The 24,132-nt window shown below is 43.8% G+C and overlaps 1 protein-coding gene across 9 annotated transcripts in view; it reads right to left on the bottom strand.

The window, feature by feature from the left end:
* LOC137418392 (fatty acid CoA ligase Acsl3) overlaps positions 1-22,073 on the bottom strand; it is a 95,482-nt gene extending 73,409 nt beyond the window's left edge. The window contains exon 1 of one of the 9 annotated variants that reach the window (XM_068104452.2): positions 21,692-22,073. The gene's annotated coding sequence lies outside the window, so the exon portion shown is untranslated. Of the gene's footprint in view, positions 1-21,459; positions 21,534-21,678 lie in introns of those variants that run through there. The other 8 variants (XM_068104458.2, XM_078784355.1, XM_068104453.2 and 5 more) reach the window with 8 other exon arrangements.
* Positions 22,074-24,132: the final 2,059 nt, after the last annotated feature.

The raw sequence follows: 24,132 nt of genomic DNA on the forward strand, positions 1-24,132 counted from the left end.
AATGTAAGGTGTGCACAGAGGGAGCTGCAGATGGAGGAAATGTTGAGTTGGATCTTGGAGACGGCGTGAAGCTGGAAGGTGTGAAAACATTTTGCTACCTCGGAGACATGCTGAATGGAGAAGGTGGATCAGACTCGGCAACGGTTGCTCGAGTGAGATGTGCATGGAAGAAGTTTCGGGAACTGAGTGGCGTGCTGATGAGGAGGAGAGTGTCGCTGAAGCTGAAGGGAAAGGTGTATGCTGCATGTGTGAGAAGTGTTATGATTTATGGGAGCGAGACATGGGTAATGAACGTAGAGCAGCAACGAAGGCTGGAAAGGGTGCAAATGCGAATGGTTCGACAGATGTGCGGAGTATCGTTGAGAGAGAGGAAGACAAATGATGAATTGCGAAAGATGATGGGAATATTGCCTGTGATTGATGCTGTGAAGAGGAACAGGTTGAGATGGTTTGGTCATGTATTGAGGAAGGATGAAAGTGACTGGTTGAGAAGAGTGATGGAAGTTAATGTAGAAGGAAGTAGAGGACGGGGAAGACCGAGAAAGACTTGGCTAAAGATGGTGGAAGAAGAAATGCGGGCAAGGGGGTTAACAAGGAGAGATGCAGAAAATAGGGCAAAATGGAGAAGATTGTCATGGGGACCGCAAGGCTAACCCCCGCTCTAGCAGGGAAAATGGCCTTAAAATGCATGTTGTTGTGTTGTTGTTGTATATATATATATATATATGTATATATATATATACATATATTGTTTAGGATTTGGGAACTGTGTAATTCGATGTAAATTTTCCCCTTTTGTATGCTGTAAATCTTCTTGTAAATATCACCCTCCAATTGTAAAGATCAAAGGTCGTCCTTAGTTAAGCCATCGCACACACGTAGCCAATCATAAGATTCCCTCAGTCGTTATGTCCTTAGTAAATGTCAGTATAAGGCTCTGTGGTCCACTAATTCATTGCGTTGCATCAATTAAATAAGATAGATCCCCTTTCATATCCCAAAGCTTCCATTGCCAACTGCATTGGGCGGTTGTCTGCATTTGCCGCCATTACCACGTGCTCTGTTTCGGAGAAGAAAGGCGTGTCTCCGACCTCGTCATGAGAAGGAGGAGTGAGCCAGCCCCCGATCAACCAACCAAGGATGAGGGGTTTGGCTTTGCGAGGGCGTGGAGAGAACGTTCGCGTAGGCTTGAGGGTGTGGCCTATATAACCCGCAGCCGATGCCCCCGACACAGAGAGAGAGAAGGCGGATGGACCGGTGGAGAGCACGCGGCGCATGAGGCGGAGGAATCCCTGAAAGAGCATGCGACGCAGCAGCATGCAGCAGCTTCAGCCACGGCAGCTTCGGGTTTCAACGGCAGTATCAACCGTGGCCGCGAAGGAACGCGCCGGGCGAGACCGATCAAGAGGGCGGCGGCTGCTCCCTCCCGGCCCGACTGTGCTTCGGTCCGAGCTGAACCTTCCTCTCCCTCCAGCCAATCCACTCTGCAATTCCCCATTCGTGTAAGTCTGATTGTTCGTCTGTCTTTCATGTTGTCGTGGGGTTTATAAGTAAGACTGTATAGTTAAGTTAATAATTGCACTATGTCTCCTGCTCCTTCCATTGCCTTGTAAATCGCATTTCCTTTCCTTTCTGCTTAGTTATGTGTAAATAGTAATAAATCCTGTTATTCCCTACTTTGTCTTCTTCTTCTTCTTCATGCTCGTTCGGTCGCTTTAGAGGTTTCCATCATTGCACACCTGTGGCACGATTTGGCCAACGCATATGGATCGGGTTAGTCTTTGCTAAACGACTCGAACTTCGGGTTGCTAAAACTGCTCGGCAATTATAACATCTAAAACCGGGGTTCGAGCGGTACTTGCCTCCCTGTTCTGCGGCGGTACGGATAAAGGTATTCGGGATAAACCCTGGACCCATAACCCTGATCCGTTCCATCCTGTGGGAGAGCGTTACAAGTGCCAGGAGCGGAGACGGTCAGCTTAACAAGACAAGGGACTAACCACCTCTTGCTAAGGGGGAAGAGCCATACTCCGTATCCGTAACAATATATACATATTACATTGCACTCAATGAAAAAAAACGTGAGGGGAGGGGGAGGAAGGGAGAGGGAGAGCATGATTGAGAAAAAATAATTTTTGAAGAAGAAAAAAATAACAGCAAAAGGGAGAGGACAGCTTAAAATAAAAAGTCAAGAACAGAGTGAAGGGGCGCTACACACGTGTAACATATGTTGAAGTGAGGGGATTTCTCCCATCCTTTATAAATAGACGATTACATGGCCCCACATCAAGCACAACGTGTTTAATTGTCACCTCCTTCAGCATCAAATGGAAATTGCCAGGATAAGCAGTGCTTGAGATTGAAGACGATTTAAAGTAATTGCTGTAATTGCTGCAACAAAAGCTCACTTGTGAATTACAGCTTTTCTATTTTAATCTTCTCTCCAATGAATACCCATCAATTTACAAATAAAATACATTTTGGTTGCCCCTGGTATCATTCCCATCTGAGCACATCTTGTGATGCTGGGATCCAATATACAGCACCGTACTGTGCTGATATTTGTTCGTTGTTTTTTGGTGTCCTTGTAATATATTTAAATATATACACTGCAGAAATCTCCCAATGTCCTTGTCCTGCACACAATGCACTGTACAAAATAAGGTTACTGGCTATGCTTTCCTTTTTGGTTATGTTTTCCCTCCTAAATGGAGGTTATGTTTTCCCTCCTAAATGGAGGTTATGTTTTCACCCCTGTCTGTTTGTCTGTTGGTCCGTTTGTTTGTTTGTGAACAAAATATCTGAAAAAGTTGTGGATGGATTCAGACCAAATTTGGCACAGATGTGGCATACGTGAAAAGGACGAAATGATTAGATTTTGGTGAAGATCCGGATTCGGATCCGGCTACTAGAATTTTAAAAGTGATTCTTCACCATTGGGAGATAGGGCCAAAAACGATATATAGCAGGATATCTCAAAAAGTGATGGACTGATTTGGACGAAACTTGGTGGAGAGGTTGGGTGTCTGACAAGGACGATTCGATTCGATTTTGGTGAAGATCCGAATATGGATTCGGATATGAGAATTATTTATTTACCCCGGTGTGTACCCCGGTTTAGAATAGGTACACCGTATACCTGCGTGTCGTAAAAGGCGACTAAAAGGGTTGACGTCAGGAAGGGCATACGGCCATAAAACATGGCCTCAAAAAGGGAACCATGACAATTACAATTACATATGGGCAGGGTACAAGCCGAAGTACCCCGTGGGGGACCCCACTCCCTCTCGTCCAAACTCAATAGTCAGGTTCACTATGTCAATAAATTATATTTTGTTCAAAATCATGGTAGATTAGCAAACCTATACATTTTTGGAAAGGTTATAGCATAAGGAAACTAAAAATCAATGTTTACATTTGGAGAGATACCTGTATGGCGGCCATTTTGGATTTTCAAAATGGCCACTGTAAAATACATATTTTGTTCTATTTCTGCCTCTAATTACCCTAAAACCTTTTAAAAATATACTAAACCTATATTTTCAGGGACAAGGAATCCAATGAATATCAAATTAGTGCTATGGGGAATGGTAAGACACGAATCAAAGGTTTTGAATTGCAAAATACTGTCTTTATATTCGCGATAAGTTGCATAATCAAATACATGTTATCATTTTGTACAGGCAGTTAATAACATCAAAATGTGTCACAATAATTCATATCACCAAACATACACAGGCAGTCAGCAAAATCATATATACACATGCAGTCAGTATAACTTCACATCTACACAGGCAGTCAATGACAAAATATACACAGGCAGTCAATGGCATCAAACATACACGATTACAGAATATGCCATTTAGAGTTCGTCATCACTGTCCTGTGTGTCGTATCCGACAATATAGTCCGCATCGTTTTCACAGTCCGTTCCACACAAGCAAAGGTCGGTCAAATTGATTGGCAAATCGAATTGGTCGAATGGTCGATCGAATCGAATTCGATGAATCAAATCGAATCGAATCGATCGAATTGGTCGATCGAAACGATTCGTCGAATGGTCGAATTGGTCGAATGGAATTGGTCGATTGGTCGAATTGGTCGAATCGAATTGGTCGGAATTGGCAAATGTAAACATTGATTTTCAGATTTTCCATGTAATAACGTTTCCAAAAATGTATAGGTTTGCTAATCTACCATGATTTTGAACGAAAAAACATAGTGAACCTGACTACAAGGTGGGGAACCGGATCAAAGCAAGGGTGGAAATCACTCCATTTATGACGAAGAAACGTCTGATGCCCGACGTGGAGATCGGTTTCTGAGGTTTGGGACATGGAATGTAGGGACAATGACAGGGAGATCAGGAGAAGTGGTGGAAGTATTGGTCAGAAAAAGAGTGGACATATGTTGTGTGCAGGAGACGAGATGGAAGGGAAGTGGTGTGAGAATGGTGAAGGGTAGGCAGGGACAGAAATACAAGTTTGTGTGGCAAGGGTGCCCGAAAGGCATGCATGGTGTTGGTGTCCTGTTTTCTGAGGAGTTTGTAGACAGTGTGGTGAGTGTGACTAGAGTGAGTGAAAGGTTGATGATGGTGAAAATGATTGGAAAGCTCTTGGTGAACGTCATCTCGGGATATGCTCCGCAGGTTGGTCGGAGCGATGGAGAAGGACAAGTTCTGGTGTGCAATAGAGAAGCTGATGGAAAACGTGAAAGATGAGGAAGTTGTTGTGGTAGGAGGAGACCTAAATGGACATGTGGGAAGGAGTATGGACGGTTTTGAGGGAGTTCATGGGGGTTACGGATATGGTGTGAGAAATGGAGAAGGTGAAAGGATTTTGGAGTTTGCTGATGGAGCTGGTTTGTTGATTTGTAATACTCAGTTCCAGAAAGAGGATAATAAGCTTGTTACATACACGTGAGGTGAGTCGATGACAACCGTCGACTACCTGATGGTGCGTAGGCGAGATAGGGGGCACCTCTGGGACACAAAGGTGATCCCGGGGGAGGAGGCTGTTTCACAGCACCACTTGGTTGTCTGCGACATAAGGGTGAAAGATGCGAGGAGAGCTCAGCGGGTGAAGTACCAACTGAGAATGAAGGAAGATGTGGATGTTGAAAGGTGACAGTGAGGGAGGCATTAAAAGAGAGGCCGAGTATGGTCGAGGTTGATGTGGTTGAGCTTGAAAGTGGTTGGATGTCAATGAAAGATAGTCTGTTGGGAGCCGTTGGTGAGGTATGTGGATGGACAAAAGGACGACCGAAGCACTCGGAAACATGGTGGTGGGATGATGATGTTGGAAAGAGGATTGACGAGAAGAGGAAGAAGTTCAAGGAGTGGCAGAAGGCGAAGGGTACGGGGGCAGAAAAGGCAGAGCATGAAAATTACAAGACAGCAAAGAAGGCTGCAAAGAAAGAGGTAGCAAAGGCACAGGAGGCATGTAGGAAAATGTTCGGAGAACGCTTGGATTCGGAAGAGGGTCAGAGAGCGGTATTCAGGATTGCAAAGCAGATAGCAAAAGAGAGGTGCGATGTGATGGGGGTGAGTTGCTTTAAGGATGAAGTGGGACAAATCATTGTGGACCCAGATGGAATTAAAGGAAGATGGAAGAGATATATGGAAACGCTGTTAATGCAGAGAATGAATGGGGTGGCAACATAGAGAGTAAACCAGTTTTAGAACCGGCAGAGAAAATAACTGAGAAGGAAGTTGAGGAAGCGATAAAAGCAATAAAGAGTAGAAAAGCGGGAAGGCCGACGGGAGTTGTGGGAGATATGTTGAAGGCAGCGGGAAGTTGGGGTGTGGAGAGAATGACAGAGGTCTGTAATCTGGTGGTGAAAGAGGGCCGCATTCCAGAGGATTGGGAACTGAGTACCCTCGTCCCTCTATACAAGGGGAAAGGTGACCCTCTGGACTGTGGCTCGTATCGAGCGATAAAGTTAATGGAGCATGGAATGAAGGTATTGGAAAGGGTGTTGGAGAGGAGGATAAGGAAGAAAGTGAAGATCGACAAAATGCAGTTTGGATTTATGCCAGGAAGAGGAACGACAGATGCGCTTTTTATTGTAAGGCAGTTGCAGGAGAAGTACATTGACAAGAGGAAGAAGTTGTTTCTTGGGTTTGTTGATCTGGAGAAAGCATTCGATAGGGTTCAAACCAAAGTAGTGACATGGGCATTGAGGAAGTTAGAAGTGGAGGAATGGTTGATCAGAGTAGTGATGGCAATGTACAAAAGAGCGTGCACAACTGTAAGGACGAAGGACGGGAACAGTGGTGAGTTTGAGGTGAAGGTGGGAGTGCATCAGGGGTCGGTACTAAGTCCACGACTATTTGTAGCTGTGATGGGGGTGCTGGCTCGGAACGTATAGGAGGGTTTACCGTGGAAGTTGTTGTATGCAGATGATCTGGTGTTGATTGCAGAAAGTGTGGATGGACTGAAGGAGAAGATGAACAAGTGGAAGGAATGTCTGGATACAAAAGGTCTGAAGGTGAATATCGGAAAGACGAAGGTGATGGCAAGTGGTAAAGCATGTGGTGAGGTGGAAAGAACTGGGAAGTGGCCGTGTGCTGTGTGCAGGAAGGGTGTCGGCGTGAATTCCATTCAATGTACAATGTGCGCTGAGTGGGTTCATCAAAAATGTAGTGGTTTGAGAAGGTCATTAACCAGTGTGGCAGCTACATTCAAGTGTAAGGTGTGCACAGAGGGAGCTGCAGATGGAGGAAATGTTGAGTTGGATCTTGTAGACCGTGTGAAGCTGGAAGGTGTGAAAACATTTTGCTACCTAGGAGACATGCTGAATGGAGAAGGTGGATCAGACCCGGCAACGGTTGCTCGAGTGAGATGTGCATGGAAGAAGTTTCGGGAACTGAGTGGCGTACTGATGATGAGGGGAGTGTCGTTGAAGCTGAAAGGAAAGGTGTATGCTGCATGTGTGAGAAGTGTTATGATTTATGGGAGCGAGACATGGGTAATGACCGTAGAGCAGCAACGAAGGCTGGAAAGGGTGGAAATGTGAATGGTTCAGTGGATGTGTGGAGTATCGTTGAGAGAGAGGAAGACAAATGATGAATTGCGAAAGATGATGTGAATAGAGCCTGTGATGGATGCTGTGAAGAGAAACAGGTTCAGATGGTTTGGTCCTGTGTTGAGGAAGGATGAAAGTGACTGGTTGAGAAGAGTGATGGAAATTTATGTAGAAGGAAGTAGAGGACGGGGAAGACCGAGAAAGACTTGGCTAAATAAATAAATAAATTTTTACGTAGTGTGTTCAAAAAGTATCCGACCTTTATTTTTCGTGCGTAAAAAAAAAGAAGCTAGGGAGGCGTTGATTGGTGCACGTATGTAGGCGATCCTAATGTGCACGCGTGAATTTTTTCCCACCTGCAGAAGCTGTCATTCGACGGCAGACCGCCGATGAGTGAGGACATGTAAGTGAGCGCCGTCGGATTTTCGTTTTTGACAAAATGACGAAAAAACTTGAACAACGCGACTGCATCAAATTTTGTGTTTCATCAAACTTGCATCAAAACTGCAACTTGGTGTCTGGGTCGTACCCATAAACCCAGGACTCATCGCCAGTGATCACTGTGTTGAGGAAGCTGGGATCGCTGTTCACAGTCTCCAGCATGTCCTGTGCGATCTCCAAACGGAGTTGCTTCTGCTCAATCGTTAGCAGCTTTGGTACGAACTTCGCTGAGATTCTCCTGAAGCCCAAATCCTCCTTCATAATGGAATGAACGGTGTTGAATCTTGCGGATCGTTTCCACTTGGGAATCGCCAAGCTTTACACAAAATTTGATGCAGTAGCGTTGTTCAAGTTTTTCCGTCATTATGTCAAAAACGAAAATCCGACTGCGCTCACTTACACGTCCTCACTCATCGGCGGTCTGCCGTCGAATGACAGCTTCTGCAGGTGGGAAAAAATTCACGCGTGCGCATTAGGATCGCCTACATACGTGCACCAATCAACGCCTCCCTAGCTTCTTTTTTTTTACGCACGAAAAATAAAGGTCGGATACTTTTTGAACACAGTAGTATTGTCCCATTTTCAGGGTAATTATTCTTTGGTGACACCGTAAGTTGACTATCATTAAAACATAAAACACAAAGGGAATAAGAAAACAATATAAAAAGATATAAATTATAAAATAAATATAAAATATGGAAGATTGACTAAACAGCAAAATGTCTTGGAATTTGAATTTAGCATTTGAATTCGGGTTCCACGCAAAGTATTGACATGGGCATTGAGGAAGTTAGGAGTGGAGAAATGGTTGATCAGAGTAGTGATGGCAATGTACAAAAGAGCGTGCACAGCTGTAAGGACGAAGGACGGGAACAGTGGTGAGTTTGAGGTGAAGGTGGGAGTGCATCAGGGGTCGGTACTAAGTCCACTACTATTTGTAGCTGTGATGGAGGTGCTGGCTCAGAACGTAAAGGAGGGTTTACCGTGGGAGTTGTTGTATGCAGATGATCTGGTGTTGATTGCGGAAAGTATGGATGGACTGAAGGAAAAGATGAACACGTGGAAGGAATGTATGGAGACAAAAGGTCTGAAGGTGAATATCGGAAAGACGAAGGTGATGGCAAGTGGTAAAGCATGTGGTGAGGTGGAAAGAACTGGGAAGTGGCCCTGTGCTGTGTGTAGGAAGGGTGTCGGAGTGAACTCCATTCAGTGTACAATGTGCGCTGAGTGGGTTCATCAAAAATGTAGTGGTCTGAGAGGGTCATTAACCAGTGTGGCAGCTACATTCAAATGTAAGGTGTGCACAGAGGGAGCTGCAGATGGAGGAAATGTTGAGTTGGATCTTGGAGACGGCGTGAAGCTGGAAGGTGTGAAAACATTTTGCTACCTCGGAGACATGCTGAATGGAGAAGGTGGATCAGACTCGGCAACGGTTGCTCGAGTGAGATGTGCATGGAAGAAGTTTCGGGAATTGAGTGGCGTGCTGATGATGAGGGGAGTGTCGTTGAAGCTGAAGGGAAAGGTGTATGCTGCATGTGTGAGAAGTGTTATGATTCATGGGAGCGAGACATGGGTAATGAACGTAGAGCAGCAACGAAGGTTGGAAAGGGTGGAAATGCGAATGGTTCGACGGATGTCCGGAGTATCGTTGAGAGAGAGGAAGACAAATGATGAATTGCGAAAGATGATGGGAATAGAGCCTGTGATTGATGCTGTGAAGAGGAACAGGTTGAGATGGTTTGGTCATGTGTTGAGGAAGGTTGAAAGTGACTGGTTGAGAAGAGTGATGGAAATGAATGTAGAAGGAAGTAGAAGACGGGGAAGACCGAGAAAGACTTGGCTAAAGATGGTGGAAAAAGAAATGCGGGCACAACGGGGTTAACAAGGAGAGATGCAGAAAATAGGGCAAAATGGAGAAGATTGTCATGGGGACCGCAAGGCTAACCCCCACTCTCGCAGGGAAAATGGCCTTTAAAATGCATGTTGTTGTTGTTGTTGTATTTGAATTGCACATGGTACAAATGACCTTTTGAAAATGTTCTTCTTCATTGGTGGAAGAAAAGGTGGTGGAAGAAGAAATGCGGGCAAGGGGGTTGACAAGGGGAGATGCAGAAAATAGGGCAAAATGAAGAAGATTGTCATGTGGACCACAAGGCTAACCCATGCTCTAGTCGGGAAAGTGGCCTTAAAATGCCTGTTGATGTTTGTATTTGAGAATTACTTAAATTTTTAAGTAATTCTTCACCATTGGGAAATCAGGCCAAAAACGATACATAGCAGGATATCTCAACAAGTTATGGATGGATTTGGACGAAACTTGTTTGACAGGTTGTGTGTGTGTGTGACAAGGAAGAATCGATTCAATTTTGGTGAAGATCCGGATAGGGATCCAGCTCGTAGAATTTTTTTTAAGCGATTCTTCACCATTGAGTGATGTGGCCAACCAGGCAGAGGTATGCTCTCTACTGAGTGCCATTCTAGTTACTTTTAATATTAACTGCCTATGATTGGAAATGCATCGTTATTAAAACAGCAATTGTGGGGAATGATTTATACCTTTCCATTTCAATATGTCGTATCTTTAAGGGCAATGGTTTGTATTCGTCCCCTACCCAAGAGGACTATATATTTGTTCTCTGGCTGTCCAACAGTCAGTCACACCTGTGGTCTTCTGCACTTTTTTTTCCCCCCCATACCGCTCAACAATATTCAACTGAAACGTGGTACATGGACACACACACACACACACACACACACACACACACACACACACACACACACACACACACACACACACACACACACACACACACACACACACACACACACACACACACACACACACACACACACACACACCCTTTTCAAAATTGTCACCTTTTGTTCCCTTATAGCCTGGAATTAAAATTCACTAAAACAGGCTTTTTCCACCTTTATTTACACATCGTAATCAACAACTTCCAAGTGTAAAACAAATTCTACAAATTTCAGAAAATTAATTAAACATACAAAACGAGAATATCTTGATTGGATTGATTGGCAGTCTCCCAAAAATGGGGGTGCAGGCACTGTCGTCTCGAAGCAGACTAGCTCATCCCTCCCAGCCCTTTTTGTTCTGACAAGACCACTTTCTATATTTGTCTTGTTTCAATCCAACGGGCTGGTTGTTTTGCTTTTGTTTTATTTGTGTTGCCCCCACCTCGAGTGGCCCTGTAGGCTTTGGAGTGGGCAATATCCCATTAAAAAAAAAAAAAACATTATTGGCTTCAAAGAGAAACAACCAACCCATCAATTTCTTCTCCTTGGTACCAATTGCACCCCCCCCCCCCCATTTAACAACTGTTAGAGAGGGTGAGGCTGAAGAACCACCTTTCGAGGCCATTTTTCCCCCGCAGAGCAGGGGTTGGCCTTTTTCGGGCACCGTGGTCCCCTTTTTGAAGCAATGTTTTATGGCCGGACGCCCTTCCTGCCGCCAACCCTGTTAGTCGCCTCTCGCGACACACAGGGAATTACCAGTGAGCTGGCACTCAATTTGCCGACCTCGGAAGGATGACAGGCTGAGTCAACTCCCCTGATGTTTATTCAGCGATCCCCGGGATTCGAACCCAGGATCCTAGGATCCCAAGCTGGCACCCTAACCGCTACGCCAACACCAGGCTACATGGCACAAAGATGCAAGAGCAGTATCATTTTGGCTACACCCATGGAGCGGGGTCAAAAGGTCAAATACCAAAAATGCAATTACCGACATTTTTCAATGAAACTTTGTATATGCAATCAAAATTGGGGGACGCATGAAATGTAATGATTTTTTGGGGAATTGAGCCCCGGTTCATGCCTCAAGGGGTGCAGACTTGGGCTCACAAGAGGTCAAAACAGAATACAATTTAACTCAAAATTTTATATTGGGTCAATCCTGGTGGAACTTTGGCCATCTTTAAACTTTGCTTTAGATGGGAAAGGTGGGGATTTGCAATGGCGGCCATCAACTTTGATCTCGTTTTTAAATAGTACATCAATCTACATTGGTCGATTTGTGCCATGCCTGCACTACTCTTATAGCATCTCTGCCCAGAGTCGAGTCATAAATGTCAAAAATAAAGTAAACAACACAACAGGACAGAACACCATTTTAATCCAGCAGTAAGTTAGTTAAGTTCCATAATGTCATTGAATCACTACATTTACATATGAAGAAAAAAAAAATCAAGTTTACTTGCTCATTAATGACAGCAACCCCGCTGATAAATATGGGGGTAGGGGAGGGGGGGAGATGTCTCAAATGGTCATTACGTGTGACTGCTACCTTGCAAGCGGGTTCCTTATTTTGAAACAATGTGCCCCGAATAAACATAGACTGCACTGTCCAGTAACATATGAAACACCGTAGCCAAATTTACAATTACAAAAGAGCCAAAAGGCAGTATGTGGAGGTGCAACTTGTGCTCCTGGGTTTATAGCAATCAATACAACAATATCTAAGGACGTATCCTGCATCAAATGTTTTATTTTCTCTATTGGACATGTATGGTATATAGTGGCTACAATGGTAAAGTTATTAGCTGCAGGTTTTCCTGGTTTACAAAACCCCAAATTTGCCATCACTATAAGAAAAGCCTCGTCCTTGTATGGCTATGATTACAATGAAGCATCCTGCGCACATACAAGTGTTATTTAACAGTTAACATCATAAATCAGCACTTTTGATGGATAATACCTTTTTAAGAATACACAACAAACACAAAAGTGAGATCCATCCAGCCAGTAAATCATCTCATTAGTATGGTGTTGTTCGCACTATGCCTATGACATGTGATGGTTTCACAAAGGTGACCTTTACTTGCGTCTCACGTTCCAACATTGCAATTCGTCATCATGTAGTATCCCAGAATATAGTTGGGCATTTTGCTAAAGGAGCTGAAAGACCCCCCAACCCCTCCCAAGCCCTTATCATTCTATTTCCAAAACATGGTACACGAGGACAATGTTATCCTGAGATAGCACGCAATGTATCAAATGCCATACCAGGTCATGTCGTACAACGTATGTACGTGCACACACAACCTAGGCTTTGTCCAAATATTTTCCCATCAGTTACTATTCCAGCAATTGCATGGATCCAATTCGGCCATGGTTTCCATTAGTACTTTGCAAAATCAACTTTTGTTCACCATGGTTGTCAACTTAATTGGCACACTGACTAAACTTCCCTTTGTCACAATGCAAAGTTGCATATCATAATCACACAAAAGATAATATTATGGTAAATGGGCCAAAATGCACCCGTTGTTCCTGTAATAATCTGGGAATGTGTGTCAAGCCTCCAGCTGGGGGGACCAAAACGAAAAATTACATGACTGGTGATGCAGGATGGGAAGCTCAGTTTCAAAGTTTAACGGTCCAAAATAAAGCATTAAAACGCATTACAAAGCAAAACGAATGAGCGATTTGAGCAGATTCAAACATCAAATATAGATCCCAGGTGCCTTTTGTTCCATGGCAATGCCACCGATTTTCACCATCTTCACCTCGAACAACCCTCACACACTCTTATGCAGACTAAAGTTCAATAAAGCTTACAAATACAACACCAAGACAAACAATTATTATCAACGTCAATTACACAAAGACGAATTAACCTGTTTGGCATTTGCATGCGAGCACGTAGCCACGTAGCTCACGACGCTGCGAACCCAGATGGTGTAGCACAAACTGATAGAGAGCGTGCAATTTTTTTTTTTTTGTGTATACTGAATCGAGGCTCGTGAAAGAACTAACATTTACTGCACAAGCAAATCAACCAGACAAACAAAATATATTAAAAAGGGAGCAGAAGACAAGATGGGGAGAGAAGGGGAAGCACACAAACAACATTTGAGAGCAGGGAGATGTGTGGGAGGGAGAGGGCTTGGAGGGAGGAGGCGTGGGAAGGGGGGGTGGGAGAAGTATAAAACGCAAGGACATCAAGGACTTCCAGGACAGAAGTTGGTATTTCAAAAAAGTGGATTTGGGGTGAAATTAGTGGGGGTAGAAAAGATCAAGGTTTTGGATGGGGGAAGATAAGGGATGGTGGTGAACAGCTGTTTTAAAGACCTGGAGGGAGGAGTGGGATTGAAGAGAGTGAGGGAGTTTGTTCCAGAGGCGGGAGAAAAGAGGAATGAAGGAGTGAAGGTGAGCAGAGAGTCTTGATTTTGGCAGTTTAACCATAAGAGGGTTGCAGGCAGATCTTGTGCGACCTGTAGGAATATTTGCGGGACAGAGCCCAGAGAGAGCTGGGGGGGCAAGGCCAGAGAGGAGTCGGTAGAAGACGGAAAGACCACCAACCTGCCTGCGGTGAGTGAGAGAGGCCCTCGGAGTCAGCTTCATCACAGGAGTTTCCAATGATTCTGAAAGCTTTGGTTTCAACAGCGTGAAGACAAGCTAGGTGTGAGGCAGGAGCACCAGCCCAGAGGGGAGAGCAGTATTCCATTGAGCTGCGGATGAAAGCCTTGTATGTGGTGAGGAGCTCAGGTGTGCCAATTAGTTAATCCTCATCTAAACCAGAAAATACGTCACGTGCAATCATGGAAACGTTGCATGCAATGCCTCAAAAACCAGCTCAGATAATCATTCCTGCTTGAAACATTGCAGCCAATGTTACATCAATAATGGGTAGCAATTATTTGTTAAATGATTTCATACAATGGCTGTATGACCTGTGAGATTGACCTTCATTTGACCAGTCTTGGATATTCATCAAATAGAATTTCATTCCGTGACCAAAACAGAACTTCATGTATTAGAATCTTACAGATCAATTCTCATTCAAGTCCAATGTTACATCCACAATATGGATCCGAGATAATCCATCCACCTGTCAAATGAACTGTTTCCGCAAGGTGCAGATGTACTTGCCTTTGCCTCACCTACCCTTTAGCATGGCTCAAAGATTTTTTTTTTGAATGAAGCAAGTTTGAAATTGTTTAGTGACCTTACACTTTTGATACTTCATCATATGTTGTGTTGTCCATAGTCTGGTAATATCTTTGCAGAGGAATACGAAAGTATAGCATCATCTCCCAATATACTTCTCCGCAATGATTTGTGCAAAGAGCTCCCGCATGAGCCTGAGAAAGCAAAAAATCAATAAAACGAGAGCGAGAATGGCTTCACAATACATGTCCCCAACCGATGTGATATTTTATTTGTCCAAAAAGAGTACAACTCTGTGGAAAATTGACAAAATGCCCCGAAACTCAAACTTGTTCTGTAAAATACCATAATGAAGCCATGTACCAAGTTTCAGTTGAATATGTTAAAGGGTATGGGAAAAATGTCTGGAAAACCACAGGTGGGACAGATAGACAGATGGAGAGCAAACCTATAGTCCCCTCCAATGAAAACGGTAGGTGACTAATAAAATGCAACACATTAATAACCTTTTAAGAGGAAAACAGGTTTTATAACGCCTTTTCTCCCAAAACTAGATCGAGGCTCATAGAAGACAGGGATAAAAGAGAACTTGACAAAACAAAAAAAAGCAATGAACCTGCAATGGGACAACACTTCGACACTACGAGCAAGGGAATTAATGAACAGGAAAAGAGGAGGGGAGAGGAGGAAACACGAACCTGGGAATAAACAGATGGGGATGATAGAAAAGATCGTGGGTAAAGCCGCTGTCACACCTTGACGTTTTAGCCAGCGTATGCCGACGTATGAAAAATTTGGCTACGTTAAGAGCACGGTGAAGCACGCTGGCATACGTCGTAGTACGCCGAGCTCGTCGACAAATTTCGTGCATGCACAAAATTTGTCGACGTATGCCAGCGTATGACTCACACCAGCACTCAATTTTGATAGTCGGCATACGCTGGCTAAATCGTCAAGGTGTGACAGGGGCTTTAGGATAGGATATTAGATGAGATAGCACTGCAAACCCTGCTTAAAGCATTGGAGAGGAGCGTGGGAATGAACAGCTTCAGGAGGGCAGTTCCACAAATGTGAGAAGAGGAACAAAAGTGGAGGTTGGTGGAAAGCCTGGATTTTTTTAGTTTAACCAGGAGAGGGTTACTGTATGAACACGTGTCCTGGAAGGGCTGGGGAGAGTCAGAGGACTGTGAAAGCAGCGGGCGATAGTCCAGAGGAGAGGCGGTGAAACAAAATAAATATATAAAGAGGCCACCAACCTGCCTGCGATGCAAGACCAACAGGCCTTGTGCTTCGGCCTCATTGCAGGGTGTTTTCAGATACACAGACCAAGGAAAGCACCAAAAGTACCATTTGCATTGGACCAGAAGGGGCAACAGGAGACTTTATAGGTGTTCACAACAAAAACTTTGTTGAATACAATATAAAGTCATAAGTGGAAATGTGCTCAGATTTTTTGCCTGCAAAATGGACATGATAGGATGGAGCAATTAGAGTAGTCCATTGCTCATTATCCCTGGTGTTGGGCTAGCGGCTAGGGTGCCGGCTTAGGATCCAAGGATCCTGGGTTCGAATCCCGGTCGATCGCTGAATTAACGCCAGGGGGGTTGACTCAGCCTGTCATCCTTCCGAGGTCGGCTAATTGAGTACCAGTTCACTGGTAATTCCCTGTTTGTCGTTAAAGGCGGCAAAAAGGGTTGGCGTCAGGAAGGGCATCCGGCCGTAAAACATTGCTTCAAATAGGGGACCGAAAAACAACAACAACCACGGTTCCCGAAAAAGGCCAACCCCCGCTTTGCGGGGAAAAATGGCCTCTAAAGGTGGTTTTATTGCTCATTATGCAAGTATTTCAAGGTAGACTTGTCGATTTCAATTGCTTAAAAATTCCTGTAAACAACAAATGTTGCACCAACATTCAGCGGAAGGGCATCAATGATTTGTAGTCAATTTGGACTTGCTTTGTGACATTAAAAAAAAAACAACACATTTAGAGGCCATTTCCCCCCCGCAAAGCGGGGGTTGGCCTTTTTCGGGCACCGTGGTTGTTGTTGTTTTTGTTGGTCCCCTTTTTGAAGCAATGTTTTACGGCCGGATGCCCTTCCTGCCGCCAACCCTGTTTGTCACCTTTTTACGACACACAGGGAATTACCAGTGAACTGGTACTCAATTAGCCGACCTCGGAAGGATGACAGGCTGAGTCAACCCCCCTGGCGTTAATTCAGCGATCAGACCAGGATTCGAACCCAGGATCCTAGGATCCTAAGCTGGCACCCGAGCCGCTACACCAACACCAGGCTACTACTTTGTGACATTAATGTCTTGAAATAGAGGAAAGAAAGGAACAAGTATCTCAAGTTTTAATAAGTTCAAATTAGATCATAATATTCATTCTGTAGGCTGTTTACAATACGGTGAAAGAATGGTACAAAAAAAAGAGAAGAAAATCAAAGGTCTTGCCGAAAACATCCTTTGGGCTAGGATTGGGGATACAAAATTTAATAATCACAATTTTCCCAACATTTGGAAGAGCGAGGATTATTGAAGAGACAAATCAGCAGAGTAAATGGGATTTGAACCAGGGGTCACATCCCCACGAGTTAAGTGCTTGGAGGAACCCAAAATACTGATTCAAACTGCCATAAAATAGATGTTAGCCCATCAAAACTATACTCATAAAAAGTACACATTGAAAAGAGAGGGATGTTTGTGGGATGTAATGGGGTGGAGAGTGGGAAAAAAAGTAGGGATAGGTTGATTCAAATAGAAACTAGAATGGCACTCAGTAAAGAGCATACCTCCACCTGGGTGACCATATCACTCAATGGTGAAGAATCATTTTAAAAATTCTATGAGCTGGCTCCGGATCCGGATCTTCACCAAAATCAAATCGATTCTTCCTTGTCACACACACAACCTGTCAAACAAGTTTCGTCCAAATCCATCCATAACTTTTTCAGATATCCTGCTATGTATCGTTTTTGGCCCGATCTCACAATGGTGAAGAATCACTTAAAAAATTAAATAATTCTTATATCTGAATCCATATTCAGATCTTCACCAAAAGAGATTATATAATCGTCCTTATCAGACACCCAACCGGTCCATCAAGTTTCGTCCAAATCCGTCCATAACTTTGAGATACCCTGCTATATATCGTTTTTGGCCTAATCTCCAAATGGTGAAGAATCACTTCTAAAATTCTAGTAGCCAGATCCGAATCCGGATCTTCACCAAAATCTAATCATTTCATCCTTGTGACATACGCTACATCTCTGCGAAATTTCGTCCGAATCCGTCCACAACTTTGAGATATTTTGTTCAAAAATTGACAGACAGGGGTGAAAACATAACCTCCATCCACCTTTGGTGGCGGAGGTAATTAAAAGAAGACAGAACTCTGCAGAGTTAACTCATTGCTTTACAAAATGATTACCAACTTGCAATTATATCAGAGCTACTGCTCCTGGAGCAGTAATGTTGGAGAGCTTGCAAAAGGCAATCTGTTTAACATTTCCGAAAGTAGACAGTGGCTGCCAAGGTCAGGCAGGATGATGAAGAGGTAGCACACTTGACTACGAGCGGTTGAGTCTGGCTTCGGTTCATAAAGTCCATCGTTCATCTGACTGATATTAAGCTGGGTGTACATGCTTGCACCGATTAGTTGATGGATCTTAAATATCTGTGTCTTTCGCGAAGAGCAAGAGAGTGATCAGTGGCATCCAGAACAAATTCCAAATTCCTGCCAGTCGAACATCAGGACCAATGAAGGGGTCTGTGAGTGACTTGGGTCAACATCTTTTCCTGGCCAACCCCACAAAATGGTGGGAATAACTGGGGCAATCAAAGTAGTAATCACAGACAACTGGACCTGAAACAATCAATCCAAAAAGTGTGGCTTTCAAAACAAACAAAAAAAAAAATCTATAACTAGATGGTAGTCATAGAATACGTAACTCGTGCAGTCAACTTGGTGCGAGCAAACTCTTCTGTTCTCTTATATTTTCTAAGGGTTTTTTTTCCCTTTGATCCAATATGGCTGCCTGACTGTGACCAATGACATCATAAATTTATATTCTCCGATACAATTGTTGGTAGATCACGCTGAAGAAATTTCAAACTGATCGTTGTACTTGTCGAATTATGACATCATAATTAAGGCACCAATGACATCAATAACACTTATTCCCCATGTGCGAGTTCTTTACAATAAGCCACATTTCACTTCTTTCTTTTTTTCATGGAGCAGTTTCGGAGATATAGAGGTGCAACGATTTTCGGTTTTTCTAAGATGGCGCTGTACCATGTGACCTGTTACTTCATAATTATCGTTAAAATTTTTCTACAGGAGGAGGCACTCCAATGGTGAAAATTTCATGTCCATCGTACCAACAGTTGCAAAAAAAAAAAGAATCGATACCAATTGGATCAAGCATACTTGTTGAATTATGATGTTATAATGAAGGTACCGATGACATTATTAACATATCTTATTCCCCATGTGGATTACGTGACAATGCACCATGTTCCAATTTTTTTTCCATGGAGTGGTTTCTGAGATAGAGAGGTGCAACGTTTTTCCTTTGATGTCATAATGATCAAGCTTTGATGGATCAACCACAATGACCATTAAAAATTTTTTTATAAAAGAGGAGGTGCTTCTATGGTGAAAATTGTGTCAAATAGACCAACGGTTGCCAAGAAAATGAATTTTAAAAATGCAGACACTGACGTACAACAAAATTATATAAGTAATTGATAAATTGAATAATCGATAAATCAAAAATACCTTATAACCAATTAACTGTTGTGCCCACATTTCACCTTCCAGGTTCAAAAGATGGCCCAGATATCGACCGGACAAATAAAGAAAACAAGCGTTACGCCTCGGTCCCCCGTCGGGGAAGTGATGCGAGTTGACAAAGTGGAAGACGCAGAAAACATGCTATGATATGATATTTCGCTCACAAGGTTCAGACATACATGGAGGCGGCAATCTTGGATTTTGACGTGGCGACCCAATTTTCTATAGCGTTCTTCCTTATGCCGAGATACACCCACACACCAGATTAGAAGTTGGTACTTCGCTTATTTTTCAAGATATTTCGCTCACAAGGTTCAGACATATATATGGTGGCGGCCATCTTGGATTTTGACGTGGCGACCCAATTTACAATAGCTTTCGTCCTTATGCCGAGATACACCCACACACAAAATAAGAAGTTGGTACTTCGCTTATTTTTCAAGATATTCATCTCACAAGGTTCAGACATACATGGCGGCAGCAATCTTGGATTTTGACGTGGTGACCCAATTTGAAACAGCCTTCTTCCTTGTGCCTAGATACACCCACACACCAGATTAGAAGTTGGTACTTCGCTTATTTTTCAAGATATTTCGCTCACAAGGTTCAGACATATATATGGTGGCGGCCATCTTGGATTTTGACGTGGCGACCCAATTTTCAATAGCGTTCTTCCTTATGCCTAGATACACCCACACACCGGATTAGAAGTTGGTACTTCGCTTATTTTTCAAGATATTCAGCTCACAAGGTTCAGACATACATGGCATCAGACATACATGGCGGCGGCCATCTTGGATTTTGACGTGGGTTGCACCCACACACCAAATTCGAATGCGGTCCTTCGCTTACGCACGCACGCAAGCACGCACGCCCGCATGCACACACGCACGGACGGACGGACGGAGGGGAAAACCATTGTTCCCCTTTCGCTCCGCTGTGCGACGGGGGACAAAAAGACCGTTAAATCCGGTCTTGTAAAACCGTTTAATCCCCCCACCCCCTTCCCACCCCCCTCCTCCCCCCACCCCCCAAGCCCTCTCCCTCCCACAGATCTCCCGATGTCCCTGTACTCCCAAATGTTGTGTTTGTGTGCTTCCCCTTCTCTCCCCATTTTGTCTACCGCTCCCCTTATTATATGTGTTATGTGTCTGCTTGATTTTTTGTGCGATAAATGTTAGCTCTTTCACGAGCTTCGATCCTGTATACAAAAAGAGGAAGGGATAAAAAATTTAAAAAAATAAAAAAGGAAAGAAAGGAAGAAAACAAAAACAAACGGAGGGAACACCGAGTACTCCTTTTTGGCACGCGTCATCGCCGGGCCCCCTTCAGCGCCCGGCGATGACGCCATGCAGCACCTGGAGATGGAATAGGAAAGGAGCGGTGTACAATCATTCCAAACAGGAAGCTTACTATTTTTAAGGATGTCTTAAAGGACACAAACAGGCACGAATAACTAATGCGACGCGTTAAATAAGGTGGTGCAAAAGACGGTGCATGAAATGCGGTAAATCGCCAAATGCCTGGTCTTTCTACAGCCTTTAAAATTCTTATTTCATTTCCATCGAATTATTAATTTCAAAACTGTAGAACACAAATCTCGTTTGCACGTCCAAAAACCTCCAGTTTAGCTGAACTTGGGCACAATTGTACGCCGCCGTCTCGACCAATTAAATTTGCCACTTGCGCCCTCAGGACGGGGAACTGAGATTCTTCTTCTTCTCCTGCTCCTCAAAGTCTCATGTCCTTTTTCTCAAGAATGCGTTGGGAAAGGTGTTCCATGAACTGTGTCTAGTTACCTCCGCCATCCATGGTGGGTGGAGGTTATATTTTCACCCCTGTTTGTTTGTCTGTCTCAATGTCGATGTCTATGTCTATGTCTTTGTCTTTGAATGTCTCAAAAAGTTGTGGACGGATTATGGCAAAACCTGGTGGATAGGTTGAGTATGTGACAAGAACAAGTCGATGACATTTTGTTTCAGGTTTGATTGCAGATCCAAAACTAACTTGTTCAGCCTAGTGAAGGTGCGTTCTAGTTACCTGTGCGTTGGTTATTATCGAATGTACAGAGAGCACAAACACAGACAGGTACAGGATTTCAATTATCAATCAAACTTGTTCGCCAAGGTCACCACACCTTGGAAGGACACACCTGCAGCGTTAATCTAGTTTTGCAATGAATTCACCCGAATTATCGACAGGCGAAGCCGGATTTCCTGATTCAGAGGTCAACTCCGACTAGGACTAGGAGTAGGTATGACGTAAAAAACCATTAGCATTACCTGCGGGAATGGATAACCACAACACCGATACAGTTCACCTTCAGTTACGTCTACAGTAACGAACCATCCAACCGGCACCGAGACAACCGCTCATTCAATAAGCGCGTCTTTCCAAACGAAGCGATATCCCAGCCGTGACGTCACGCGCGTTTCCGGCTAATGCGATTCATTCTACGTTAAAAGAAGATGAACGGAATTTGTCGAAGAAGGGTCACGCACCCCGTACACTCACTGACGCAGAGCGCAGGACACGAGGGCTCACCGGCGATGCGCCCACGAGCTCCCTGCACCAACGGCAACACTGGCTCGCCCGGTCTGTCAGTCAAATAGATGGCGAAGCCATCACTGGAAAAGAACTGCGAGCAAAGCACCGTCTTCTTTGTTCATAAGCTGATCACATCGGGTTACATCGTTAATAAAACACGATAACAACGCCCATATTTTCTTTAAATATTCCAGCTGAAATGCTGCGGACCGCTTTGTTCGGCCCCTGAGTCACGTTTTTTTTACCGTCACCAACGACCATTGGTCACGCAGAACGGGCACGAGCGTAGGCACCGCCCCTTTTCCGGCGGAACCGGAACCCCTCATGCCGTTCAGTAACGAGCGCGCGCAGAGTAAATTATACTTGCAAGACGTTTTTAAAATGCACATCTGTCATAAGTTATTTCAAAAGGTATCGTCGATTGCAACGTCACTTCGCCGATAATAACGTCACGCATTTATTTATGGACCCGAAATGGCGCCTACTCCTCACGTGAGGTGATCCCGTTGGGTGAGAAGCATGATGTGACGTGACGTCACCTGCCGTGCCCTCAATCATGACGTCACGAACAGTCGTCATGCAGGAGTCTCATGGTTGATTGTGAACATCAAACGTAATCAGTTTATTAATTGCCGAAACTGTAAAATAATCACAAAAAAGAGACGTGTGTCACGTCGGGCTGTATAAATGTTAATATAAATAAATCGATCCATTAACAAATAGCAACATCGAAGGAGGTACTTCCCTGTGGAGCCGAGCGTTATTTTTCCCGCGCATCGTCAGAATGAATATTTTTTCATCAGATTAATATAATCTCGAACGACTAACATTTCGTATTTTCACCTTGGGGAACAAACTTACAAACGTGACATTGATTATTATGGAAATCAAGCCGTCAGGTACCAAACACGCTGAACCACATTCATAATATGTGCAATGTTTAAATTTAAATACATATACAGTTTAATCATTTGTTATTATATGATATAATAGTATAATCATTAGCATATGTACGAGCTGTACTTCCATAACACAGTCCCAGTGTCTCCCAAAGCTACACCCAATCTGCTTCCGCAGCCGTTGCTCGGCAACATTCCCCATTGTAACCCTTACAAGGTACCGCTTCTTTGTGCATGTTCACTAATAACGCAAGATGGGGTTATATCTATTTATTACGTACGCATATACTGCTGAAATCTGTGCCTCAGCCCACACACACACACACACACACACACACACACACACACACACACACACACACACACATATATATATATATATATATATATATATATATATATATATATATATATATATATATATACATACACACACACACACACACACACACGCAGCCACTGTTTGCTTCCTATCACTAAACCAGATTTCAATCCAGTTAGCTACTCGACCACTCCATAAGTCATCACCTTAGCTAACAACCTCCTATGGGACAACCTCCTGACCCCCCCCATCCGGACCAAATTTAGATCCTGGGGGGACAGGGCCTTCTCCATCGCTGCTCCCACCCTCTGGAACTCGCTACCTCACACCATCAGAGACTCCTCCTCACTCACCACATTCAAAACATCACTCAAGACCCACCTGTTCAACACTGCATTCAACATTTAACCCACAGCATCTAACCCCTGACTATCTCCTCTCCTTCTCCCTCCTTTGTGCTTTGAATATTTCCCTATTGATTCTTCTTTTTTTGCAATTGTCTTTATGTTTTGCTATGCGTTATGTTTTGCACTCTGTCAAAGCGTCTTTGGGCTTCCTGAAAAGCGCTATATAAAATAAATGCATTATTATTATTATTATCAGGGATGCCTCTTCGTGGTGGTTGTACGTTGTACCACCCAACGCAAGTCGGGGGCCAAATCTTCCCCATTCTTCCCTGCTGCCCCGATTCGTCAGGGCACCCCGGTCACGGTCAGAGAGCCGGTCGGTCCCCGTGGGCAGGCCCTTTCCCTCTTCTTTCTCTCTTTCTTTCTCTAATGAAACGGTAAACCAAATACTGCATTGGAGTCATCAAAAGGAACCTGGATAGGATTCGGGTTTCAGCCGCCACTCCACAACCCTGAAACCCATCCAGGCGCAGCCAAGTGTACCTTCCAGAAATTTTTCTGCAACAATTCGCTTCTCCTTAGACAGATAGATAAAGAAAGAGAGAAATAAAGAAGAAGCAAGAATTGGAATGAATAAAGAGAAATGTGAAAGGAACAAAGATGTTGGGAAGAACCCAGACAGATAGATTTCAGCAGTTCTTCCTCAGGCAAAAACGCAGCAACAGCTACAAGCTACCAGGGCTCCATCAGTGGGAAGCAAAATCCACACACCATCAGGATATGGTACAATCATAATGAAACAGAAAACCAAATACTGCATTGGAGTCATCAGAAGGAAGT

The sequence above is a fragment of the Myxine glutinosa genome, chromosome 1 (genome assembly GCF_964187855.1).
Source record: "Myxine glutinosa chromosome 1, kmMyxGlut1.1, whole genome shotgun sequence".
Classification (NCBI taxonomy): domain Eukaryota; kingdom Metazoa; phylum Chordata; class Myxini; order Myxiniformes; family Myxinidae; genus Myxine; species Myxine glutinosa.